General features: G+C 32.3%; 1 protein-coding gene and 1 pseudogene across 2 annotated transcripts in view; one reads left to right on the forward strand and one right to left on the reverse strand.

Annotated features, from left to right (window-relative positions):
- LOC143075173 (uncharacterized) overlaps nucleotides 1-27100 on the forward strand; it is a 117885-nt gene that overhangs the window by 20863 nt on the left and 69922 nt on the right. The window lies entirely within an intron of this gene.
- On the reverse strand, nucleotides 13155-22562 carry LOC143075175 (carbonyl reductase [NADPH] 3 pseudogene; annotated as a pseudogene).

Below are 27100 nucleotides of genomic sequence, written 5' to 3' on the forward strand. Positions count from 1 at the left end.
AGTTTCTTTTAACCCGTATTTCTGCAATAATGCATTTGTAGCGAGAGTTCTATGTAAAATCTTAAACTGGAACATACTAAATTTGTTGTTTTTAGTGCAACAAAAGGGTAAACTATAAAAGAAATCCCAATTTTCTATATGAGTGCCTAGTTCCTTACACATTTTGTCTTCTTGTTTTGTAGGACGTTCTGTATACATTGACAAGAATTTTTTATAAAAGAACTGACATGACTTTTTATTGTTTTTTATAAATTCAAATTTATCGTTAGATATGTGAGTAATTTTCTCTGAAGTAGTGATTAAATTTTTCCAGTCTTTTGGTATCATATGCAGCAAAGAATGGTATTCCAAGAAATTAATATTAAGATTATATTTTTCGCAGAATTCTTTTAAAGTAAAAAAAATACTGTTTTCAACAAGTAAATCACCTATAAAGAAAACTCCTGATTCAACCCACCTCTGGTAAAAGACAGTTTTATTATTAATTTTCAAACTCTTGTTTAGCAATATGGATTGTTTCATGATTCCTTCAGCAGTGCCATTAGTGACAGTGTTTAGGATATTCCAGTTTAGTAAAATATCTTTCCAGAAATTATTAAAATTTGAAGAAATCTGTTGGATACCATCAGGGGTCATCAACCATATTTTGTCTGCTCCTAATCTGTTGTATTGATCTATTAACAATGTTTTCCATGGGGATATATTCAAGGGGTCTAAAAGTTTATTTATCCATGTCATCTTTAATGAATAACAAAAGGATCTTATATCTGGCATTTTCAACCCCCCACCCCCCACCCCCCCCCCCCCCCCATTTTCAAATAACCCTATCATAACTTTTCTTTTAATCTTGTCTGGTTTTCCTGACCACAAGAAACTAAAAAAAATATTTTGAATTTCTTTTATTTTATCATCCGGAGGATGTGGCAAAACTGTCAATGATTGAATTAGAATAGGTAGAGCTAGTGATTTAATGACAGTGATCTTTCCCATATATGTTAAATCTCTATAAACCCAGGAATTTAGCAGGCTCTGTATTTTTTTTATTTTTTCTTCAAAATTTACAAGCGTTTTATTTTCACTGAACAGATCAAATTTTATTCCTAAAAGTTTAAATTTTCCTGAATGATTCCAGTTCAAATTTCTTGTAGTTTTTAGTTTATCCCTTGAGTGAATCTTTGACCCAATCCATATGGCTTCTGTTTTATCAAAATTAGCCCTAAGTCCCGCACACTCAGAAATTTTTTCTAAAGTATATAAACATTTCTCATCCTCGTCTAATAAGAGACATGAGTCATCTGCATACTGGCTTAGTAGATACTCAGAATCATTTATTTTCATACCATTTATATCTGGGTTATTTTTAAGTGCAGCACTCATAAGCTCTAAAGATAATATAAAGAGATATGGAGATAGAGGATCACCTTGTCTAACACCCCGACCAATATTTAAAAATTGAGAGCAATGTCCATTATTTATAATACAGCTCTGAGATTCTGAATATAAGGTCTTGACCCATCTACAAAAAATAGGACCAAATCCTAGAAAAGACAAAGCCAAGTATATAAATGACCACTCAAGAGTATCAAAAGCTTTCTCAAAGTCTAATAAAAGTAAAAGACCTGGTAGATTATCATCTTCTGCCTTTTCCATAATGTCAAAAATAAGCCTGGTACATTCTCCAGTATACCTCCCCTTTATGAAACCTTGCTAATGCAGCTGATGCAATTTTTGTATCAACATTTAATAAAGTGATAGGTCTCCAGTTTTTTAATTGAAATTTTGATTTACCCTCTTTTGGAATGCATGTTATTACTCCTTGTTTCTGACTAACGGAAAAAGATCCAGTTTCTAAGCTATAATTAAAAGATTTTATAATAAACTCATGGAGGTCTATCCAAAAAAATTTATAAAATTCTGTTGTAAATCCATCCATTCCTGGAGATTTACCATTTTTTATATTTTTCAATGTTTTTAAGCATTCAATAGTATTCAAATTACCCTCTGCCTGTAACCTCTGTTCATCAGAAAGTTTGTGGATAAAAGGATTATTTTCATCAAAAAATAGATTTGTATGTTCTTGATGAAGAATAGGATTTGTTGAGGAGTACAGTTTTTCATAAAATGATTTTTGTTCTTCTAAAATTTCACTTTGGTTAAAAATTTCCTCCCCATTATCTTTAATTAATTTTGGAATTATCTTTTCATTATAATTTCTTTTTTCAAGATTACAAAAATAGTTAGTGCATTTTTCACCTTCTGCTACCCATCTTGCCTTTGCTCTTGCCATAATACCTGTTACTATTTTCTCTCTTTGGTGAACAAGTTCATTTTCTAAAATTTTAATTTCTGAATTTAATAATTCTGAGGGGTCTATTTCATAATTTTCAAGTAATTTAGCTAGCTTGAGTTCTAAATCATTTTCAGTTTTTGTGTTTTTCTTTTTTATATAACTGGCATATGATATTGTTTTCCCTCTTATCATACATTTTTAGAGTTCCCAAAACATGTGTGGGTTTACTGATAATTCTGTTTCTAGGTCATTCCCAGGCAGAGAGTATTGATTTATAGTTTCCCTAATGCAATTTTTTATTTCAGTTACATATACCATATCATGTAGTAAGCTATTATTAAACTTCCATGTGCCTTTACCTTTAATTTGATTGTAAAACTGTAAGGTACATGTAAGGTACACTGGAGAATGATCAGACCTGTAACTTATATCCATGTCTACATTTTTTACAAATGGTTCAAGATCAGATGAAATCAAAAAATAATCCAAACGGCTTTGCTTAAGCCCAAGACCACGCCATGTAAATTTTTTTGTATCTGGATTTAATGCTCGCCATATATCAACAAGGTCCAGGGACTCTATCATATCTAAAATTTTATCATGTGCTCTTATATTGTTTTTAGCACTATAATTTGAGGTGTCCTTATCAAAGTCTTGCACCACATTCCAGTCTCCAGCCATAATTATGGAGCTATTTTTTATACCATATACTAGACCTTTTATATTTTCAAAAAAAGTTGGAGAGTCCCCATTGGGACCATATATTGCAACAAGAGAAAGTCGATAATCTTGAATGGTCATATCTAGATTGATAAAATTGCCTTCCTGATCCTTTTTTTCTTGGTGAATAGTAAATGTAAAACTATTTTTTATTAGAATTGCTACCCCTCTTGAGCGGCTGGAACCAGAGCTAAAGAATGCCTTATACCCCCACTCATGTGCCCACTGCTTTTCTTTTTCTTTAGTACAATGTGTATCTGTTAATATAATTATATCATATCTTTTCCTATATCTTGAAAAAAAATCTCTTCTTTTCACCTCCTCTGACAGACCCCTACAGTTAAGAGATCCTATTTTCAAACTAGTCATTTACCAAACAGTTCAATAGGTGTGATATGTAACTCTATCCAACAGTCAAATGTTTTAAGTATACTATGATGGTATGTCATTCCTGATTTTTTAACATACTGACAAATAAAGAATATCATACATTTAGACATCTGTAAAAAATATATAAAGTAAACAAGATCACAATAAGCTTGGTAGCAATTCAGGGTTTTCAAAATAATAACTCCCCGTCCTTTTGAATTCCCTCCCTTTTTACTCCCCCCCCCCCTTCCGGGTCATTATAAATAGTAACCAAATTTGCAAGACCATGAATAAGTTGTTCAAATTCATTAAGTAATAGTTAAGGTCCTGGTATAGTAAGAATTTTGATAACAGATCTGCAGGTAAATCATTTTCTTTAGAAAACTATATAGCCAAAATTAATTAAACATATATACAATTCCCCTAAATCCCTAATATTGTTGGTATAACATAACACAAAATTCACTTTATAATGAATGTGCAAATTTTACAAGCCCCTTAAGCATTTGTTAAGGCCATGATTTAATAACTTTTAAACTAAACAGTGAATTTTTGACAAAGCAAATACATGTAAAATATGGACAACACACACATGTAAACAGAACTTTACTACTACTCGTCATGCATGAGCAACAAACAGTTAAATAAATCATAAGCATAACATGCAGCAAGCAAATAAACATATCAAGCAACATGCTATCACAAAAACAAAGCTTAAACTAAAGCAGCAGAAGCAGAATGCAGTAAACAGCTCAGCGTTTTGTCAACATGAAAACACAAGATAAATAATGCATTTAAGCATCAAAAGCAGTCAGCATGCTCAACTTTGGTCTAAGCTGCCATTTAATGTAGGAGTTGATTTTGAGAAAGTTCTAAATGTTTCTAGTTCCTTAAAACTATATATTATGGTTTTGCAGCTCACTCCAAAATTGGTAGCATAATGCGTAAATAAACGGAGACCATACTTTGTTACCTAGATTAAGTTTTATCCGTAATCTGATTGTATCTAAAACAAATAGATATTTTTCTGTTTATTATAGTATTGAACAAATCATATAAATATAATTAACACTTATTGTATGAATTCGGGATCTGAAATTTGAAAAAAAGAAATAAATCAAAAGATGCATGTGTAGGACTCAGGTGGAAGGGTAAACCCTGTTCTCATTGTTTTTACCTGTAAACAGCACTTATGTGACGAGACTTGTCATATATATGTAGGACTCTAAAGTGCGATGGTACTCTAAAGTGCGATGGTCACGCTAAAGTGCGATGGTATACGCTAAAGTGCGACGGTGTCTCATGCTAAAGTACGATGGATGATTGTTTGCTAAAGTACGATGGTATAGCACGCTAAAGTGCGATGGAACAATGGGGTTAGCTTCGAGGGCTTGAAAAATTATTAATATATGGATATAAAAAAAAAAGTATTTTTGCAAAACTTAGTATGCTAAGGTATACCATAGCAAGCGATAGGCTTTATCTTGTGGAGAGTTGTCTCATTGGCAACCATACCACATCTTCTTTTTTTTAAATTTATGCTTCACTGGTACGTTTATGTGATTGTTTCTAAATTTAGAAGACTGACCACGTAATAATTGCTAAAAATGTAATTTAGATGTCAGAAAATAATATAATTCCTGTAAATGATTTTTTAACAATTCGGAGTACATGTAGATTGCTGTTCACACAGGTTTTTTTTTAATATAAATGTAAACACCTCCCTTTACAGTCGGCAGATGCAAATACAAAATTTGGTCATTGTCGGAATAAGTAAAAGGTTTTTGTGGGAAGCTTTAATTAAGATGCGAGAGAAAGGCGGAGTTCGTTGAGCTTTCTTTTTTTTTCGTAGCGAGTACAAAAATATGTTATATTTTCCAACAATGTACAAATTGATGTTTTAGTCGACATTTTATAATTTACGCTTCAAATTTTATTTAACCGACGTAACTTTTCAATAAAATTGACAATACTTTCAATGGGAAGACCAACGTCAACATTCTCAATTTTATCTTCTGGCATGTTTAAAAATATTGTACATATTTGGTTTGTGTAAACGACTGTTAACGTCATAATTAAACTACGTTTTTTACGTCTTTACTTTGCGGACCATCGGACTTTAGCGTATAGAGGCATTGCACTTTAGCGCAGACCATCGCACTTTAGTGTGGCCATCGTACTTTAGCGTCCCCATCGCACTTTAGAGTCCTACATATATATAGTTGGTTTTGATCTTTTTATGATATAATCAACCTATTCAGGTTCATTTTCATTTCATTGACACTATTATCAAATTATTACCTTTTCAATATGTCTTCGATAAATTCGTTCAGCCATTTTAAATCTCGTCATGGCGATATGCATTTCAAAAACAGATATCAGACAACATGCAGTTTTTTGTAAATAGCCGTTTACCTAGCTGAACAGCTAGTCATGCTTTACATGTGTTGAAAACAGGTTCTATTGTAATTATGATGTTTTCATTTTTTGTATCCAGAATTCGTGTATTTGGTTTTGATGTTATATTTGTTATTCTCATCGGATTTTGTCTAATGCTTTCTGTGTGTGTTACATTTTTATGTTGTGTCGTTGTTCTCCTTTTATATTTAATGTGTTTCCCTCAGTTTAAGTTCGTTACCCCGATGTTGTTTTTAGTCCATGGATTTACGAGTTTTGAACAGCGGTATACTACTGTTGCCTGTATTTAAATGATAAAACAGAATTAAAGTTTGCAAACTGATAAAGAATGTAATATTTTGGTTAAATAATGTAACATAAATGTCGCCAAACATTCTGTGTTTATTTATTAAATGGTGATGAAAGATATCAAAGGGACATTAAATCTCACAAGTAAAAATAATGATAACGCCGTTGAAAAAAAGGAAAAGGACAAAAATTAATATATAAAGCATAAAATAGAAAACAGACGTTTGAGCAACACGAACTACACCAAAACCTAGGGGTCATATCAGTTGTTCAAGAACGGTAAATAAAGACAACAGTAGTATACCGCTGTTCAAAACTCATAAATTCATGGACAAAAAACAAAATCGGGGTAACAAACTAAAACTGAGGGAAACGCATTAAATAGAAGAGGAGAACAACGACACAACATTAAATGTAACACACACAGAAACAGACTAAGAATTAAACAAAATCCTATGAGAATAAAAAATATAACATATATAACATCAAAACCAAATAGATGAATTTGGGATAGATAAGTACCGTGACACGTCTGATAATAATGTGAATTCACACTCAAAAATAAGAGAAAACAAACGACACAACGGAAACACAACGTTAAAATGTAACACACACAGAAACGAACTATAATATAACAATGGCCATATTCCTGACTTGGTACAGGACATTTTTAAAGGAAAAAATGGTGGGTTGAACCTGGTTTTGTTGCATGCCAAACCTCCCTCCTTTATGGCCACGTGAAATATAAAATTAAAATGACAACACAACATTACAGGACTACAACATAAATAAATAGGAGCACAATGGACAAAGAAACAAACGAATAATAGCTAACAAAAATCAACAAGTTTAAAATTTTAACACGCCAGAAGTGCATTTTGTCCAAACAAGACTTACTAGTGAAGCCCAGATACAAAAGTTGGAAAGCCGAAACAAGTACAAAGTTGAACAGCATCGAGGACCTAAAGTTCAAAAACGGCCAGGTTTTTCAGGTACCAAAACATCCCTATTATTTTCAATAATTTTTACTTTTGCAAACAGTAAATTTTATAAAATGACTATACAAAAGATATACATGATAAAACTGAAGTATTTACTAATTACAGGAAACAACCGAAAAACATTATATAACCCGACCAAATGCAACACAAAAAATAGACAAATCCGAATAAGTGAAAACCTCAACGCCAAGTGACGTCGACGTCACATTTGAATTTGTAAAACAGATCATCAAAAAATGAAAAATGACGTCACATTTGAATGAATAAGATAGAATTAGGATTGATTTAAGATTATATTTGAACTAAATACTGATATTACATTTAATAACAATGCACATTTCAATACTTCTTAATAGCAAACTAAGGTATCAATTAACTATATTAAATAGCTAAGTTCGGTTTTTTTTTAATCTAACTTCAAACGTAAAATATCGTACAGATTACGTTGAAATCAAATCTAATAAATGAAGGCGGTGATTAATTTTCTTTACCATAACAAATGAATATAATAGAAAAGACGTCAACATATTGACAAAATCCGATGAGAATTACAAATATAACATTAAACATTTAAACTAAATACATGAATTTGGGATAGATAAGTACCGTAACACGTCTTAATAGTAATGCGAATTCACACTCAGCAAAACGGTCACAATCGGGAATAATTCACGTTTGGTAATTAAAAGATAAGACGACGTAATGACAAACCACAATCTTCCATGTGGTAAAAATGTCCTTAGCTAGTTTGGTCAAAGACACATCGTATGGATCCACCAATTCGTGATGGTGTCCATAAAATTTACGGAGTGTCAATTTTAATCTGTCCTTCTCATAACTTTGTTGGAGCTGTTTCTGCATAAGGAGCACACTCCTGTATATGAAGTCCGTATAGTGTGAACAAGCACTAGAATAACGTATCAATTGTGATATGTAAATACCATACGAAGCGGCAGAGGGTATGTTACTGCTGAGAAATGGGAAATTGATAATTGGGAAGTTGAAATCGTCCCGTTTATCATAGATTTTCGTGTGAAAACGTCCATCTACATCAAAAAGCAAATCCATATCAAATATGAAAAGCGTTTGAACAACCAGTGGCATCCATACCCTGGTTGTCAAAAGACTTAACATACAGAAAATAAAAGTTCACAAAATCAGAAATATATCACGCGCTCACATGGTAATGACGAAAGTGTACATACGAAAGAGGAAGTAACGAGTCCTCACTATCAAAGAAATGTACATGAAAATTTCAAGAAACGAACATCTTGTTCATCATTAATTGAACGAGTAACGATAACTGTTAGAAATTATTCTAATTCTACATAAATAAAACTTAAAACTTTTAAGTTCTTTAAAATAAACTGACTTTCCATGGCAAACCTGTGTTGTTTGCATGCCTCCCGTGTGTATCTATACAAATGTATTCTATTTTCTATGAACAAAATACCAACATTGTTCTCTAAGAACCATTTACATGGTTTTTCTATGTATACATGAGTCAAATACTTGTTTCACTTTTTCAAAGGCTAAACCAATTTTAATGCAAAATTTAAAAAACTACATAGTTACTGTGAAACTGCCTATTCTAGAGGTGGAGTGAATCAGATGTGGATACAGATCTTTTAGAATACATACAATCTAAGACTCTTTCATCTTGTAATAGTATTAAAACATTTGACTTTTCTACACTGTACACACGTATTCCCCATTCCAAACTAAAAGACAAACTGGAAGTGTTGGTATTGCTTTGTTTCATAAAAAAAGAATGGCCAACGAAGTATCTTGTCTCTGGGAGAGATAAACCTTTTTATATAAAAAATCACTCTGATTTAAACAAAAAATTCTCTGAAACTGACATTATCAAGATGCTTGATCTCTTGATTGACAACATATTTGTTACGTTTGGAGGAAGTGTTTTTCAACAAACCATTGTCCTTCCCATTGGAACCAACTGTGCCCCTCTTCTTGTCGACTTGTTCCTTTATTCTTATGAGGCTGACTCCATACAGGAACTTCTTAAGAAGAAAGAAAAAAGTTAGCAGTATCCTTTAACTTTACTTTCTGCTAAATAGATGATGTTCTCTCACTAAATAATTCAAAAAAAGTAGGTTCGGTAAGGGACGATTTTGGCCCCAAATTTCAGGTTCTTCTGATGAGATTGTGGACACTTTTTAAACACTTAAGTGTCTACTGCAGTGGATTCAATTAGTTTATGGGAAAGATTTGTACTGATGCTAGCTGATGAAAAATCTATCAAATATGCCATAATATGTCACTTTTCATATGTTTTTGTCAAAAATGCAAGTGGCTGCACCCGTGTTCATTCTCAACCTTTACATTTGTTATGTATTATCATCAAATACAACTTACATTTTAATATTAAGAATGAACACGAATGCGGCCACTTCCATTCCAGACGGAACCCGTCTAAAATTTAGCTTAAATGCTAAAATTGTGAAGATTTCAGTAATTTAGCATGACTTAATGATGTTAGTACCCGATATCTGTGCATTGTATTGTCAAAAACAGCCCATATTTATGTAGCAGAAGTATTCTACTTTCCAAATTAATAGCTAAAAGTTTATATTTTAACAATTGTGTAAACTTGCTATAGTTTGGGGCCAAAAGGGGGTCTTACTGAACCTACTCCATTGGTGACTATGTTGAACGTATCTATCCCATCGAATTAGAGATAAAGAATACAACAGATACAGTTAAGTCTGACTCATATCTCTAGAAAATGACAATGAGGTTCGGTTGAAAACAAAACTTTACGACAAAAGAGATGATTTCAGCTTCGTAATTGTGAACTTTCCATTTCTATGTAGCAACATTCCAGCAGCACCTGAATATGTATCTCTCAATGGATACGATATTCCCGGGCTTGCATTTCCTATCATGCTTTCCTTGATAGAGGGTTGCTGCTCACAAGAAAGCTATTAAACTAAGAGTTCCAAAGGATGAAGCTGGAATCATCCTTTCGTTAATTTTACTGACTCCATCACGAGTTGGTTGACCGTTATGGAATATCCGTTTTACAGATAATAGCGAATATGTTCCTTGTGTTGTTACTACAATTCCGTTCCTTTTTCACGAATGCGACCTACCGATTAGACTTATTATCGGGTCTGTACTAACATTAGCAACACGACAGGTGCCATATGTAGAGCAGGATCTGCTTACCCTTCCGGAGAACCTGAGATCATCCCCAATTTTTTGTGGGGTTCGTGTTGCTAAGTCTTTTTTTCTATGTTTTGTGTTGTGTTCCTTTGTTTATCTGTTTGTCTTTTTCTTTTTTAGCCAAGGCGTTGTCAATTTATTTTCGTTATATGAGTTTGAATGTTTATACACAAACATTAAAAAGACATGATAGAGTTCGGGAGTTGTTACATATCATTTATAGGTTAAAAAAATCTACACATTTTCTTTTAAAAGTACCAATATTTTCACCTAGTTTTATTTCATTTGGTAGTATATTCCAAAGTATTGAGGAGCTATATGTGAATGATTTTTTTTCATTTCATTTGTATTAGGCCTCACTACAGCTAGATTATTATTTACAGAAGATCTCAAATTTCTGCTGTGTAGGTTTATAATTGGACAACATATGTTTCTCGGTTTTTTTTATAGATTAGACCGTTTGTTTTCCCGTTCGAATGGTTTTACACTAATAATTTTGGAGCCCTTTATAGCTTGTTGTTCGTTGGGAGCTAAGGCTCTGTGTTGAAGGCAGTACCTTGACCTATAATGGTTTACTTTTATAAATTGTTATTTGGATGGGGATTTGCCTCATTGGCACTCATACCACATCTTCCTATATCTGCATAGTTCTTTAAGGTAATTGCGTGTTATTATTGAGAACTTTATGAACAAGAATCAATATGATGAGAGATCCTAGATTTGAAATTTAACCATTTTAGCTCTTTAGATAAATTAACAGTAGGTGTTAGTATTTGTGCTTCCCGTTTAATTCTGGCAGCTCTTTTTCTGCATCTTAACAATTCTTTGAATTTCATCTGCATCACAATTTCCCAATATTGAGCAAAAAAAATCAAACATGGGCTAAATATAAGCATTTTCTACTACTTGTATCTAGATATTTCCTTATTCTAGATAACAGTGCAATACGACAAATTATGCTTTAACATACATGATTTGAAATTTCCAGTCTAAATTTTTGTCAATATATATACCTATAAGCTTTTGTGTTTCAACAGATGTTATTTGGATATCTTGTATTGATATATTTAGTTTATGACCTATCAAAGCTCGTTTTTGTATCCGTTCCAACCCGCAAAGAAGTTGTTTTTAAAGGATTCATTACCTTTTTTGATGTTTAAACACCATTTTGTTAGTATTGGCATCATGGTTTAGTTTTCTCTCTATCTTGTCCTTGTTTTTACCATGAGTATGGGGCCTAAATAAGATCCTTGAGAAACCCAATATTTAATAAAATCTTAATCTAAAGCTGTATTACCTGAGCACATTTTTGTGTGGTCTATCAGTATGACTCTAACCATTCACTGAATGATCGGATACTTTGTATAAATGTAATTTATGGCAGAGAATGAGACAACAAGATCAAATACTTTTTTCAGATTTACAAAGACTGTTTCTACAACATTGCGTCATCAATATGTTTAAGCCAGTTATCTATCAATTTGTTAAGGGCTTTTTGACATGCCGAGTGGTTTGATATAAATTCGAATTGTATATCTCGTGTAATAGTTTATAAAATAGTTTATATTTTGACAGATAAAGATCAAATGTTTTGCAACATGTATTTCAAATACTTAAGATATAGTAAGAAATATTGATATAGGCCTGTAGTTTTCTGGTATATCTTAAATATTTGGCTATTTTTGGATTTTCTGGGAATACACCTTCTAGTATACTAAAGTTGATAAAATCTGTTATACTTGGTGCTAAAGCTTCTTATCTTAAGGAAAAATGAGCCAACATCATCTAGGCCAGTTGCTTTGGGCGTTTCTAGAAAGTAATTTTTTAGTTTCATCCGTTTTGATAAATGTAATCTTAAATTTAACATTCGGGGGGATTTTATCTTGCACGAAATTATGTAATGTATTTGCTTGAAAGGATTTATTAGTTGTAATATATTTATCTCCTATTGTTAAGTTAAGTTTGTATTAAAGTGTTTTACTATATCTTGTATATTATCATATTTCTTATTGCTGAAAGTCATGGTAGATGGAATTTCATTTTTAACTTTAGGTTTTAAATCTTTGAGTAAACCCAGATTTCTTAAGGTTTTTTTTTTTTTGTATTTTCTATTGCCTGCTTGAAATAGAACTGTTTAATTTTTTTCTATCAAATTTGTACATTTATTGCACCAATAACGGAAGTTTATCCCAGTCCCTTTTGCTTTGGTAAATATTTTTTTCCTGAGCTTCTTTCACCTCATCTGTAAGCCAATCTGATTGCCATACATGTTTTATTCTGTTCACTTTAATGGGTGCATGTTTGTTAATTACTGACAGAAATAATTGATACCACATTTCCATGGCAGATTGAACATCAATAATGTGTTATATTTGTATTCTATTTGTTTTATTTAAATCTTTAAAAAACTTGTTTTCATTAAAGTTTTTAAAACATCGATATCATGTTTGTTTATGTCATAAGCTTGTCAAATCTTTTTATTTAATTTTCCTGTCATATAATATACTGGAAAGTTATCATTAAGGACTATTTTGGAGACATCTGTCTCAACTATGTTAATAAAACGATCAGCTGGATTCAGTAGATAGATAAAAACAATATAAATACTAACCATGATATTTGTTATATTGTTTCGTAATCAATCGTGTCAATTTTGTGATATAACTCTTCAATGTTTCGGCTCTTATATTCATGCCTTTCAAATATTCGGCTTTGAGCGTTCCTGATGAAGGTGAATCCAGATAAGCGCTTTGAACACATGAAATGTATAACGTGTTCTTTTAACTATATTTTTTTTATCATATTTTCATTCACATTACTCGACAGAAAGCAAAAACATAAAACTTTATTGTAAAAGCATTTGTTGTATAGATAAAACAATATTTTCTTTTAATCATTTATTTAAAGACATTTATTTATTTTTATTTTTTTTTATATAATAAGTTCATTTTTTTATTCGTTATAATCATTTAATCGTTTTGTAGCTAAAGTTTCATGCGGTTGAATCATATTCAGTAGTTATGCTGGTTTAATATTGCCTGCGGTACTGTATTGACATTTTATTTTTTGCATAGGATACAGTCATGATAAACTTTTCATTGAAGGCACCATAGACTTTATCAGTGGATTAGGCTGTAAGTTCCGTTCATCCCACTTTACTACCACCCTTTCACAAACCATTTCACCTGCTATGGATTTCTCGTCTGCTGGCAGAAGTGCAAGATAGACTGGAGTGTCAGCTCCTTGATCTACCGTCAGGGGGCCTTTATGATCGGACATGTCTGTGTCAACATACCCAGGACAACATGAATTAACCAAAATTTGTCTCTGATCTCCAACACATTACGCTGTAATATACTCGTCAACCGGTTGAGTCCCAATTTGGATACGCCATACGCAAACTGTCCAATATATAATTTAGGATTAAAGTTAGGACAATCAAAAAGATTGTAGTATTCCCATACAAGACTTGTTAGTTCTTTCACTGTAAGATTTTGACTGGCAAACTTCATTTTTGTCTCTTCTTTCATATTAAAAGCTGTAAAGTTGCCCAATCTACTTGAAACATTGACGACTCTAGCATTTGGTCTAAGGAGAGGAAAAAGGGCTTCCGAAATGTTGACAGCGCTTACATAGTTCGTCTCGATGACTTGGTTGCCTTCCTCCTTTGTATGAAATGGTATCATTATTCCTGCATTGTTTACGAGTATATCTAAGCCACCGTAAGTTTTCTCAAGAAAGTTTTTAATTATGTTAATGCTTTTTTTGTCTGTTACATCTAATTGGTGCAACTTTGGTGATAATCCTTCTTTCTCCAACTCATGAACAGCATCTCGTCCCCTTCGTTCATCTCTAGAAGTTAGGAACACGTCTCCGTGAAATTTCTGGCATAGTGCCCGAACAATACCAAATCCAATTCCTTTATTTGACCCAGTTACCTGTAAAAATATATGATAATCTAAAAATAAAAAAAACATGTTTTCATTACATAGTTAAGCACATACGCACCCATTCTCATCCAATGGGAACCTTCTATTTCTCATAATACATGGCTTTCCATGCACTCTAAAATGCTATACATGACTGATTTTTCATTGTAAACTAATCATAAAAGTGAACTCTTAAAAACTGCTCTAACTAAGTGTACAATTCCCCAAGGCAATTTCCAGAGGAAAAAAGCAAAAAAAATCATTTTGTTTGTCTAATTATTATAATAATAATAATTTATTGTATTAAAGTGTCACATACTTGTCTACAAAGTTATATACAAATTATATAATATACATTGCACAATAAATGAAATCAAATATAACTATAAAACTATAAAAGCATTTTAAGAAGAGATTTTAACATTATAAAAATGATATTTAATGGTACATATATAGTCCCCCCATAAACAAAAAAGTGGAAAAGGGGGAAAAGGGGTGGGTAAAATGCATGTAGTATTTAATCTAATTTTTATAAAATAAAATAAAAACAATATACTCATCAATAAATAAAACAAGCATCTGATGTTGAAATAATTGTAAATTAAAATTCATTGATGAAGTTTTTTCATTATTAAAAATTATACAATTTAAGAAAAGATGATTTATATACACTGAAAACATTGTGTGCTTTTTTTAAATGAAGGAATTCTAGATATATTAGATTAAATTGTACCTGAAGAAGAAAACATCTTCATTTTTGAATAATTTATCTTTTGTGTTACCACAAAACTATGTCATTGCTCTTTCATTCCATTAATAGAAATGGCCATTAGAAATGAAACACCCATTTTACTAACCATGTTAATATTTAAAGTGAGCTAATATCAAAATTTGATTATTACAATGAGAGACTAATTTTGTTATGTCACTCAAAGGTGTGAATATGTTCTAAATTGGTCAGACAATACTTGGTCATGTTTTATGAACATTTAAAACCCTCGGCTACGCCTCCCGCTTTAAAAATTCATAAAAAATTATCAAGTATTATCTAACCTATAAAGAAAGGGTTTTGAAATTTTTATTTTTTACAAACTGAATTTGATTAGTAAGGTCGATCATTTCGATTTTCCAGTAACGGAAAACATGTGTTGTCTTTTATACACAATTTTTTAAATTGTACACAAACACTAGTACAGCGTTTACATATCAATGACAGATGAGGATGATGATTAATGAAAACTATGACTTTTGATATCAGAAAACCCTCTTTAAGGTGGTATGGGTGTCTTCCTCCATCTTGGATTGTAAAAAACAGAGAATCAAGGGTCCAGATTTTCCATCAAATTTGATACAGGAATGCAGATGTTTAATGTACATTTTCATTTAAAAGTACCAATTTATAAGAATATAACTTCTAAATATTGATATTTTTGCAAATGTTAATTATTTTTGGTTGTTTTTATTTATTTTTTAAATTGGCATTTTAAGGGGAGGTAACTCTAAAAAAGTGCATTTTCTGAAGGATTCTGTATGGAATTTTCCTATTGAGTATTTTAGCCGGAAAAAACGTACGGTGACCCTATCTTTTCTTTTGATATTCTAAAAGCAGTGTCTGAAAGCTATCTTTTCCTGAAGTATTTAACAATTCTATCATTTGGTTTAGTTTCTAATCACAAAATGGTGTTTTTTCCTGTATTATCCATACAAAATGTGTGCTTTTGTCCCGTCCTGTAGCTTGAGAAAATGCGCGGTGACCTACCATTTTTATTATATTTTTCAACATGTATCAATAGATACAACGTTTTGGCAAAGTATGAACAAATTCTATCATTTTTATTTTAGACTCCCATACCACCTTAAAGTTTCAATTAGGATTCACAGTAATGTGCTTCCTCGAGTACGGAAGAACGTAGGGTCAAGCCTTGATTGGGTTGGGAAACCCAAAAACAATTAAGTTAACGCTTGCTTCATATCAACCAAGCATGTCGCATTTATAAATAAGGACATATACTGGTCGGCCAACAGTCAAAGAAATGTCTCCAGGTATAGTAACTATGGAATGCACTATCTCGTTAGAAATGATTTTCAAAGCCTGGCTCAACGTGTCCAAGCAGGATATAAATAGAGTGTACAGGTGTCACGTTATAATTATATAATGCGTCTGAGATTTAATTTGTACTAGAACACACCCGCGAAATCGCGGGCATTTAGAGCGTATTTGAAAGGATGTAAAGTGTTGTAGGAATAATTTTGTAAAAGATTTAATAACTTGAGAATTTCAGGAAAAGTATCAAAAGTCATAGGTACCTGGGGACAGGAAAATGTTTTTTTTAACCCTCCTCCTTTATTTCCAAAATTCACATTTTTTGTTTTCTATTAATTTCATTATGAACATACATTTAGTGTACATGTATTATGAACATTCCAGTCAGGAGCCTGTAATTCAGTGGTTCAGTGATATTTATTTTTCGTTCATTTTTTGTACATAAATAAGGCTGTTAGTTTTCTCATTTAAAGTTTTTTACATTGTCATTTCGGGGCCTTTTATATCAGACTATGCAGTATCGGCTTTTGCTTATTGTTGAAGGCCGATACCACATCTTCTTTTTTTGGTAAAACATTTAGTGACTTGAGTATTTCAGAAAAGGTATCAAAAGTCATCGGTAATTTGGGACAGGATAATTGTTTTTCTAGCCCGGCTCCTCCTTTTTCCACAAAAAAATCCTTTTTTTTTTGTTCTCTATTAATTTTAATGACACATGAATAATTTTAGCGCTTATCTGTATATTATGAACATTCATTAAAGGGGGGGTCGGGGCAGAGGCGAATTTAGGGCCCCCCCCCCTTTCTGGAAAATAATTGGTTGCTTATACAGGGAATCACTGAAGCATGACCGGAGCGGGCCCCTCTTAGGCAGTCAACGGGCCTCTGCGTATGAAAATTTCTGGATCCACCACTGCGTAGGGCCCTGATCCCAATATCCCGGGCTTGAAAACATGAAATCCCGAGGTTATGAATTTATTATACAAATTAAATATCTCGACATCCCGAAATTCGAAAAAAGAAATCCCGGATCCCGAAATGGTCAATCCTGAAATTTCGATCTTAAAAACACCCGTTCGAGACGTCCCGAAAGTATATTTTCTTTTTACAGTCAATTCTCAGTGTAATAATTGATCCACAGCGGTCATTGATATATTATTCAGACCCTCTATATTAAATAAACCCTGTGACTGCCGTGGATAGTAAACTTGAAAATGATATCAGACATAAAATATACACTTTATTCGTAGTATATGTATTTGTTTCAAAGTAAAAAGAAAAACGCAAACCGGAGGTCTAATCTGACTTAAATTTCGTCCAATGACGGATATAAGACAGAAAATACACTGTATTCGTAGTATTAATGTATGTTCAAAGTATGCAGAAAAACGCAAACCGGAAGTCTAATCTGACTTAAAATTTCGCCCAATGACGGAAACATATCCGGACGTCTTTTTTCTTGTTTTTCACCCAAAATAACTCAATCTGAATAATCATATGAATGGATGACAAATATGGTTATGCACTGTACCCATAGGACACAGAGGCATGATGATTAATTTATTGTGGAAAGAAGAGAAGCGACACCCAAAATGAGGTCTTCTCGTTTAATAGTATAGATTTGTAACTTAATCGTTCATCAGATATTTATCAAAATGACTGATCTTTAATTTCAGATCAATTATGGCGCAATATTTATTTCATTCTTAATCAATTCAAATCCTTCATTATTTCAAGAAAACATATACACCCCATCTTAAAAGGAGAGAGAAAACATATACATGTTCTCTTTAAAGGAGAGGGAAAAACCAAAATAAACATATACACCTTATCTTTAAAGGAAAGAGAAAAAAACTTTAAAAAAAAACATATACACCTTATCTTAACGGAGAGTAGAAAAAAAGAAAAGAAAAGCCGATATACACCTTTAAAGTTGAGGGAAATAACAAAAAAAACATATAAACCTTATCTTCAAAGGCTAGGGAAAGAACCAAAAGAAAAACATATAATACACATTATCTATAAAGGAGGGGGAAAACATACACACCTTATTTAAAGGAGAAGGAAAATATATACACCTTATTTTCAATGGAGAAGAAAAACATATACACCTTATCTTTAAAGGAGAGGGAAAACATAAACACCTTATTTTTAAAGGAGAGGGAGAACATATACACCTCATCCTTAAAGGCGAGGGAAAATATATGCACCTCATCTTTAAAGGAGAGGGACAATATATACACCTTATCCTTAAAGGAGAGGAAAAACATATACACCTTATCTTTAAAGGAGAGGGACAACATATACACCTCATCCTTAAAGGCGAGGGAAAATATATGCACCTCATCTTTAAAGGAGAGGGACAATATATACACCTTATCCTTAAAGGAGAGGAAAAACATATACACCTTATCTTTAAAGGAGAGGGACAACATATACACCTCATCCTTAAAGGCGAGGGAAAATATATGCACCTCATCTTTAAAGGAGAGGGACAATATATACACCTTATCCTTAAAGGAGAGGAAAAACATATACACCTCATCCTTAAAGGAGAAGGAAAACATATACACCTTATCCTTAAAGGAGAAGGAAAACATATACACCTTATCTTTAAAGGAGAGGGAAAACATATACACCTCATCCTTAAAGGCGAGGGAAAATATATGCACCTCATCTTTAAAGGAGAGGGACAATATATACACCTTATCCTTAAAGGAGAGGAAAAACATATACACCTTATCCTTAAAGGAGAAGGAAAACATATACACCTTATCTTTAAAGGAGAGGGAAAACATATACATCTTATTTTTAAAGGAGAGGGAGAACATATACACCTCATCCTTAAAGGCGAGGGAAAATATATGCACCTCATCTTTAAAGGAGAGGGACAATATATACACCTCATCCTTAAAGGAGAGGGACAATATATACACCTCATCCTTAAAGGAGAAGGAAAACATATACACCTTATCTTTAAAGGAGAGGGACAACATATACACCTCATCCTTAAAGGCGAGGGAAAATATATGCACCTCATCTTTAAAGGAGAGGGACAATATATACACCTCATCCTTAAAGGAGAAGGAAAACATATACACCTCATCCTTAAAGGCGAGGGACAACATATACACCTCATCTTTAAAGGAAAGGTTAAACATATACACCTCATCTTTAATGGAGAGGGAAAACATACACACCTTATCTTTAAAGGAGAGGGCAAACATATACACCTTATCTTTACGAGAGAAACACTTATGAACCACATCAACAAACGACAACTATTGAACATTTGATTCCTGACTTAGGACAGGTGCAAACAAATGCAGCGGGTTTAAACGATTTTAATAGGTATCAACCTTCACCCTTATCTGAAACAATAGTGTAACATCACAACATAGAAAGACACACTATAAAATATTAATTGAAATGGCTTTACTCAATCAAAGGACATATTAACACCAAGTGAACATATACTGAACGTATTAATTTGATCTATGACAAAATGTAAATACAAAATCAATATTCTTATATTGTATATCTCTAATGTTAAAAAAAATGGTTAACTTAAAAATTGTGTTCTCCTCGCCCCCTTTTTATTTATCCTAACGCAATACAATGTATAGTCTTACTAACCTATTTACACGACACTAGTTTTCTATCTATTCTATTCACGTGATTCAAGATATAAACCCGATTATTATCATGTTAAACAACTAAATATATAAATATGCATGTACATGAATTAGATTTAAGTCAATGAACAGTATGAAGTTACTTTTATGTATTTTTTTCAATTCATGAAAAAATAATATTTGATAGAATCTTTAATAAAATCTTAATAGTTCCTGAACGGAACTGAGTGGAGAATAGAAATATTCAAAATCAATTGCATTTGGATATTGACATAATTAACGTTTATTCATTAGGCTATTCTGGATTTAACTTTATCTGGAACGCTCAAATAAAAACAAAGCAAGACTGTTTGAATACCTAAACCCGTCAAGAGCCACATGAGCAAACGGGGCCTTAAAAAATAGCCAAATTCACCAAAGGTAAACTTCGCCTGAGGAGGTTTGAATCATGTTTCTCAATTCTTTTTAAAGTTTATCAACGGCGATGAAAACGACATGTTATACATGTCATGCGTCCAACTGAAAGCGAAATTGTCGAGTTTGATCGTCCCTGATTAATGTAAATCAAGAAAAGCGGGACGCACGAACTTTGTGAAGTGTCCTTTTAATTTTCAAGTATATACTGCTATTATCAGGATTTTTTGCAAAACTATCGGAATCTTTTGAAGATACGTTCCCTAAAAGTGAACCATATTAGACTAGGTATATATAGTCTATTGTTCAAGTTTGTACGGTGACCTATAGTTGCTTTACGTCATTTCTGGTGGAGCGGAAAGTTATTGCATTAGAAATCATATCACATCTTAATATTTTTATAAGCATTGGTAGAATTTATGGATAAGTTGCTTTATGTGCACATGCATAAAAAAAATAAGCCTGTGACCCCTATTTTTTTTTCTTTTGCAATGGTTGGCGTACTGTAATATTTTCATGTTTTGTAAATATTGACCTCTGAGAATTTGCTCAGAGAATTTGGCTTGATAACTGTTTATTTGTGTACAGAGAAAATTAATGACGCAAGGCTAATTTGACAAATAGCTAGTTTTATTATCTGCAGTTAAACTTAAGCTGTCAGATGTAATTAAGACAAGTAACGATGTCAAGGGGTAATAAAATTAGTTATGCATATTGTTTAAGTCTTGAGTGAAAGTAATTAAACTTTCTGATAAAGGTCAGTTAGTAAATATACTGGCAGCTTGTGTGTCATCTATGATACTGTAAGATGTGATTTACTTGAAAACTTGAATCAGTTAAGATTCTGGAGGACCTGTATTCAAAGTTTATATGTTTAAACTTTGTAGTTAATTTGTCAATAAGTCTGAAGTAATGTATATTGGTGAATAAACTTGTAAATATATATCGTATTATTTAGTTTTTATTTCATATCGGTTGAGAATAAGCTTCTCTTATTGGATAAAAAGGGACCACCTGACATTCATTATTCTTCAGTAATAAATTCCATTGGTCATTAACAGAACGAAACGGACCAGAAAACCGGTCGTTAACGGATTTTCACATGATAATGGTTCCATCTGGTAATGACCGCTGGGGCGTTGTTTCTCTGTTAATGACTGGTGGGGCGTTGAATCTCTGTTTAGAGAGATGTCCCTTCAATAAAACATTTTCCTGTTTTCAATATTATATTTAAGTTGTTAAATTGTTTACTATATGTTTTGGTAAATTATAGAATTATAGAGAACTTAGTATTCATATATATATACTGAAAAATTGCACTAAAATGAATGGCATTATTGCTACGACTGGTTTTAACTCTTTGCCATAGAAATCGTACAACTACTCGAGTTTGCTTTAGACATTTTGAATCTATGAGAATTTTCTGAAACATGGTTCCTCAATGAAATAAACATAATAGTTTTTGAATAACTGGTCAATTTCGTGATATATGGACTGCCCGTAGGATAGTGGTATTGACTGTGACAGCGATAATGACCTCGCCTTCGGCTCAGTCATTATCACTATCTTATTTAATACCACTGTCCTGTGGGCAGTCCATATATAACGATAATGACCAGTTATTCAAGAACTATTATATAAATAATGTTCATGGGATTTACCACAGTATATATTGTTGAGTCATAGTATGGCTATGTCCGTCCGTCTGTGTCGTTGTCGTTCCTCCCCTTGGTCACGTTATAGTACTGATAAAAACATGGTATATAAAAATCGCACAAAATGGAAAGGAAGAAGGTCTATTTTCCTTTGCCTATTTCGAGATTGCATATCACATGTACATTTGTATACAAATTTGTCACAGTTACAATGTAAAAATAATGTGAAAAGATCTTCTCTGTATCGTTTGTACTAAATATTGATTGAATGTTTGCTTAACATTCAGTGGCAGTTTATCCTAACGGTCTATCTTTCATATGAGGAAAGAAAAAAAATTAATATACAGAACATATGTAAACTTATTTTAATTGTGACAGTTATTGACATTAACAAGTGTATTTGACACATCAATAGATTTGCAGATACTACGCAATAAAGGTATTTTTCTCGATAAGCATTGGTCCCATATAAACATACAAGACCGGTCAATTACATATTAGTTAATGAAGTAATAAGAAATAAAATAATTTACCACTGCCACTTTCCTTTCACCCATATTTCCTCACCTTTTTCAGAAGGTTTTTATCAGTTGTGATAACAAAGTGTAATGTGTAAACATATGTGTTTAATTGTGTTACAAAAGTACGTAAGATACATCTTCGTTACGAAATACACAACAAGTACAGTAAAATTGGTACCGTCAATGTTATAACGATATACGTTTATAATAAATGGAAACAGTTGTTTGATTAATTGATTGATTGATTGATTGATTGATTGATTGATTGATTGATTGACAATTATTTCATGCATGTTTCGGACGAGAACAGGTTAACTATCAATACAATAAGTACGTTCTGCAAGGTATGAGTGGACCGAAATGAAGGGTGGGAAATTATGACTGAATATGTTGGATATGGACCGAAATTCAGCCCATTAATATGCAACCAACGGACCCCTTAGAGTATTGTTGTAAAAGTGCTTTCATGTACAGAGAACACAGCAAACACAATAACGTCAGTACAACAAAATTAAGATAGTCGGTAGGATAAATGTGTTACATATTTAATTAGTGACCTTATACGATCTAAACATATATACGGTGTCAGTAAATTCAATAGGGGACTCGAACTTCATTCTCTCTCTCGTACCATATGGACTTTACTGCCCCGTATGTATATCGTTTACGTTACTAGCCCACTATGTAACTAATATTGTGCTACGTTTTGTACGGGTATATTCTTCTCGTCAAGCATTTATGCTATACAGCAAAACAAGATATGTTCCTTCACAATGCTTTTCCATCAGTAGGCTTGATATCTCTAGCCTGTTAATATAACTGTATTAAATACCAAATATAGGGACTGAGATCGACATCATACGACAGCAAGTATTGTCGCTGCGGACAATGGCAGTCAACTGTTATCGTCAAATGTCTAATCATTTACTACCTTATAGTAAACAAAATGTATTTCACAGTGATGAAAGAGTTATTCCCAGAACCAAGTTTGTTTACATTATCTCTGCGGAAAATAGAAGACCACTCAATATTTCACCAATGTCCTCAAATCTAAAGTTTGGCTGATTGACCTTGTATTATGTCAAATTGCCGAAACACAGGATACGCAACTCTTCACTATGAAAAAGTCGACATTATAGGAAGGAAAAAAGTATATCAAAAATACCAAACTCCAAGTCAAATTCAAAAATAGAAAGTCCATGAAAGCTGACAGAATCAAACGCAATCAATCAACGGAAGAGATGGAAAACAACGGTCATATTCCTGACTTGGTACAGACTTTTTCCAAAAAAAATGATGGGTTAAGCCTGTCGGTGAAGGAACAGTATTAACTCTTATCATAAGACATTATAAGTTTGAACTATACTGATAAAATAATAAATTTCTCGTATCGTACATGATGTTTCGTCCTCTTTCTTCAAACCAAACCTTTGAGACAGCAAAATTGAAAATGAATCAAGCAACCGGTGTTATTCGCACGGAATTTGCATCATATGTTTTTGTTTTGTAACTACCAGTGTTGGTACGTAAGGCTGTCTATTGGCCCATTATTCTTAAAGTCACCATTTGTCAAAATGAATGTTTGTTTTGATATCGGGCTAAGTTCAGGATATATTTGTTTCTGGTCACATGATTATGTAATTGCTGTAACAATAAGTTTGCAACATTCTCATATATCATAGACAGTTGTCGTTAACTTTTAGTTTTATCTTCTTATATTTAAGTCATATGAAACTTTAAATTTTAAAAAAAATTAATACATTGTATATACGTGAATGGCTATTTTACTATAAAACAAGTGTACGTGAACTTTCATTTAAAAAAAGTCCCTTATATTATCAAAATCTTCATAAATATACCGCTATTGAATTATTGTCTTCCCGTACACTAATTCGCCGATATTTTCCCGTACGCAGTGATCTTAACTACGAGACCTCTCGTTAGAACTTCGGCCACCGCACAGCACATGCGTGAAAGGGTAACCGTGACGAAGGAATGTAAACAAACGTGCACTAGAGGGTAAATAGTAATAACAGATTCTTGAAGAACATATTTAATACAAAAATTATTTAACAACTGTTAAGGAAAAGTATAAATTAAGAAATAAGAATGCAAGGAAAATATGAAAAACAAATTATGGTTCTATCAATTCACTTCATTATCACGTGCTCTACGTGCTCTGTGTAGATTGTTCATCAATGTCACGATCCGGTAAACTTCGGCAAAAAAGTTAATTAGCTTGCGATCAACAATCACTTAATTAAATATTATTTGTCGATAATATGTTATAGATTCGTCATATGAACCGATTATCATGCAGGTTGTCTGCATATTGATAATTGTAAAATATCAGCTGCAAGTCACAATATCAAGTTTTTTGTCGAGTGAGTTCAGCGAACGAGTTCAAAAAGTGTTTTCTTTGTTATACCAGTAAATAGTTATCAAAAGTATCAGGATTATAATTTCATACGCCAGACGCGCGTTTCGTCTACATAAGACTCATCAGTGACGCTCAGATCAAAATAGTTAAAAAGCCAAATAAAAAGAAAGTTGAAGATCATTGAGGATCAAAAATTCCTAAAAGTTGTGCCAACTATGGCTAAGGTAATCTACTCATGGGGTAAGAAAATCCTTAGTTTTTCGAAAAATTCAAAGTTTTGTAAACAGAAAATTTATAAAAATGACCATATAATTGATATTCATGTCAAGACCGAAGTGCTGACTACTGGGCTGGTGATACCCTCGGGGACGAAACGTCCATCAGCAGTGGCATCGACCCAGTGGTGTAAATAGTTATCAAAAGTACCAGGATTATATTTGTTTACGCCAGTAAACCAGATGATGACGTGATAAGTTCGGATCGAACTTATCAAATTCGGTTCATTGATTATGACGTCGATGATATTTTTGGGTCAAAGTTATTAAAGCCAGGTCAATGTATTTGACGTCACAAAGCCGTGATATGCAATTTTATTAAAAGCTGAGCAGAGTGGTACAGACAGTGGGACGACCGATAGATATAAAAAACAAAGTGCATACAGAACTAAGTTTAGTAAATATGCATGCATTGGTTCAATGATTCCGATAACATCAAAATTACAAGATACTCGTTTAGACTTTAATGGACCAGAATTACATGATATATCATATCTACAGAACAACATAACAGTCACGTCGATAATAGAAAAAAATGTCTGCTAATATTGGAGAATATGGACCTAAAAATATTTTAAAGTTCATTTTCTTCCGTTATTGGTATCATATTATAATAAAATAGTATGATAACCTTTTGAACATATACTCTCTTGTTTAGAGCTCATTCAGTGTTGTCAATTGAAAGCAATTGAATGTTTCGTGCAAAATGTATTAAACGACTTTACAACTAAGTCAACTTTCGCCAATTTTAAATACATGGTGCATGATTATATTTTTATCACATAAAACTTGTCTCTCAAGAATTTTTAATAATCAAAGTACATTGAAGTATTCTGATGATACTCATTTTGTCTATGCTTCAAATTGTTTTTGTCAATATTTTTGACGTCTAAGTATAGAAAAAACTTCAGCTCGTTGTCGTTAAAACTATATTTTGCCATTAAAATTAGAAAGATCATATCATGGGAAACATGTGTACTAAGTTTCAAGTTGATTGAACTTCAACTTCTTCAAAAAATACCTTGACCAAAAACTTTAACCTGAAGCGAACGGACGCACAGACGGACGAACGGACGAACGGACGAACGAACGGAGGCACTGATCAGAAAACATAATGCCCCTCTACTATCGTAGGTGGGGCATAAAAAAGAAAATAAGTTAGCCGTATCCTTTAACTTTACTTTCTGCGATATAGATCAGGCATGGGGTAATCGTAATAAGTAATCGTAATCAGCTGTAATCGATTATATTTTTCAGTGTAATCATATGTAATCAGTAATCATGCCATTTCTGATTACAAGTTATCGTAATGTAATCGATAACATTGCAAAAAACAGGTGTAATCATGATTAATTTTAGATTACTTTAAGATTACATTCATATGATTACTTTTTAATTACAAATCTTGTATATATATGAAAATAGTTTTTGATAGACAAGATGAAAATAAGAAAATGTAAAGCTTGAATGAAAAATCATGAAACTAGTATTCACAATGATGAGACCTTGTTTCATGTGATAAATTGTATCATCTATATAAAAAAAATTATATAACCAAGTGTTTTATTTTGTTAACAGTTTACTAAAGGAAATTGCCTCTCCAATATTTCATTGTGAGATTGAGCTCTTATGATACAAGAATATGCCTTGAAAGCATTTGTTTTCCTTGAATGAAAAATCTGATATAAACTCCAATTTCATATAAGTTTACCCCATTCTATAACATAACTACATTGAAATTGAAATGCAGAAAATATTTAGTTCCAATTTGACTTGGATTGTCGACATAAATATATGAGCCCACTTAATTCAAAATGATAGTTAAAACCAGATTTCAATTATTGACAATCATCAGTATAAACAAGTACATGTACAGTGTAAACATATGGTATAATATTACAAACAATATGCATAGTAAACAATAGGTGACGTCAGAAGTTTCGTCAATACAAAATGTATATACTTTCCTAAGTCAC

The sequence above is a fragment of the Mytilus galloprovincialis genome, chromosome 5 (genome assembly GCF_965363235.1).
Source record: "Mytilus galloprovincialis chromosome 5, xbMytGall1.hap1.1, whole genome shotgun sequence".
Classification (NCBI taxonomy): domain Eukaryota; kingdom Metazoa; phylum Mollusca; class Bivalvia; order Mytilida; family Mytilidae; genus Mytilus; species Mytilus galloprovincialis.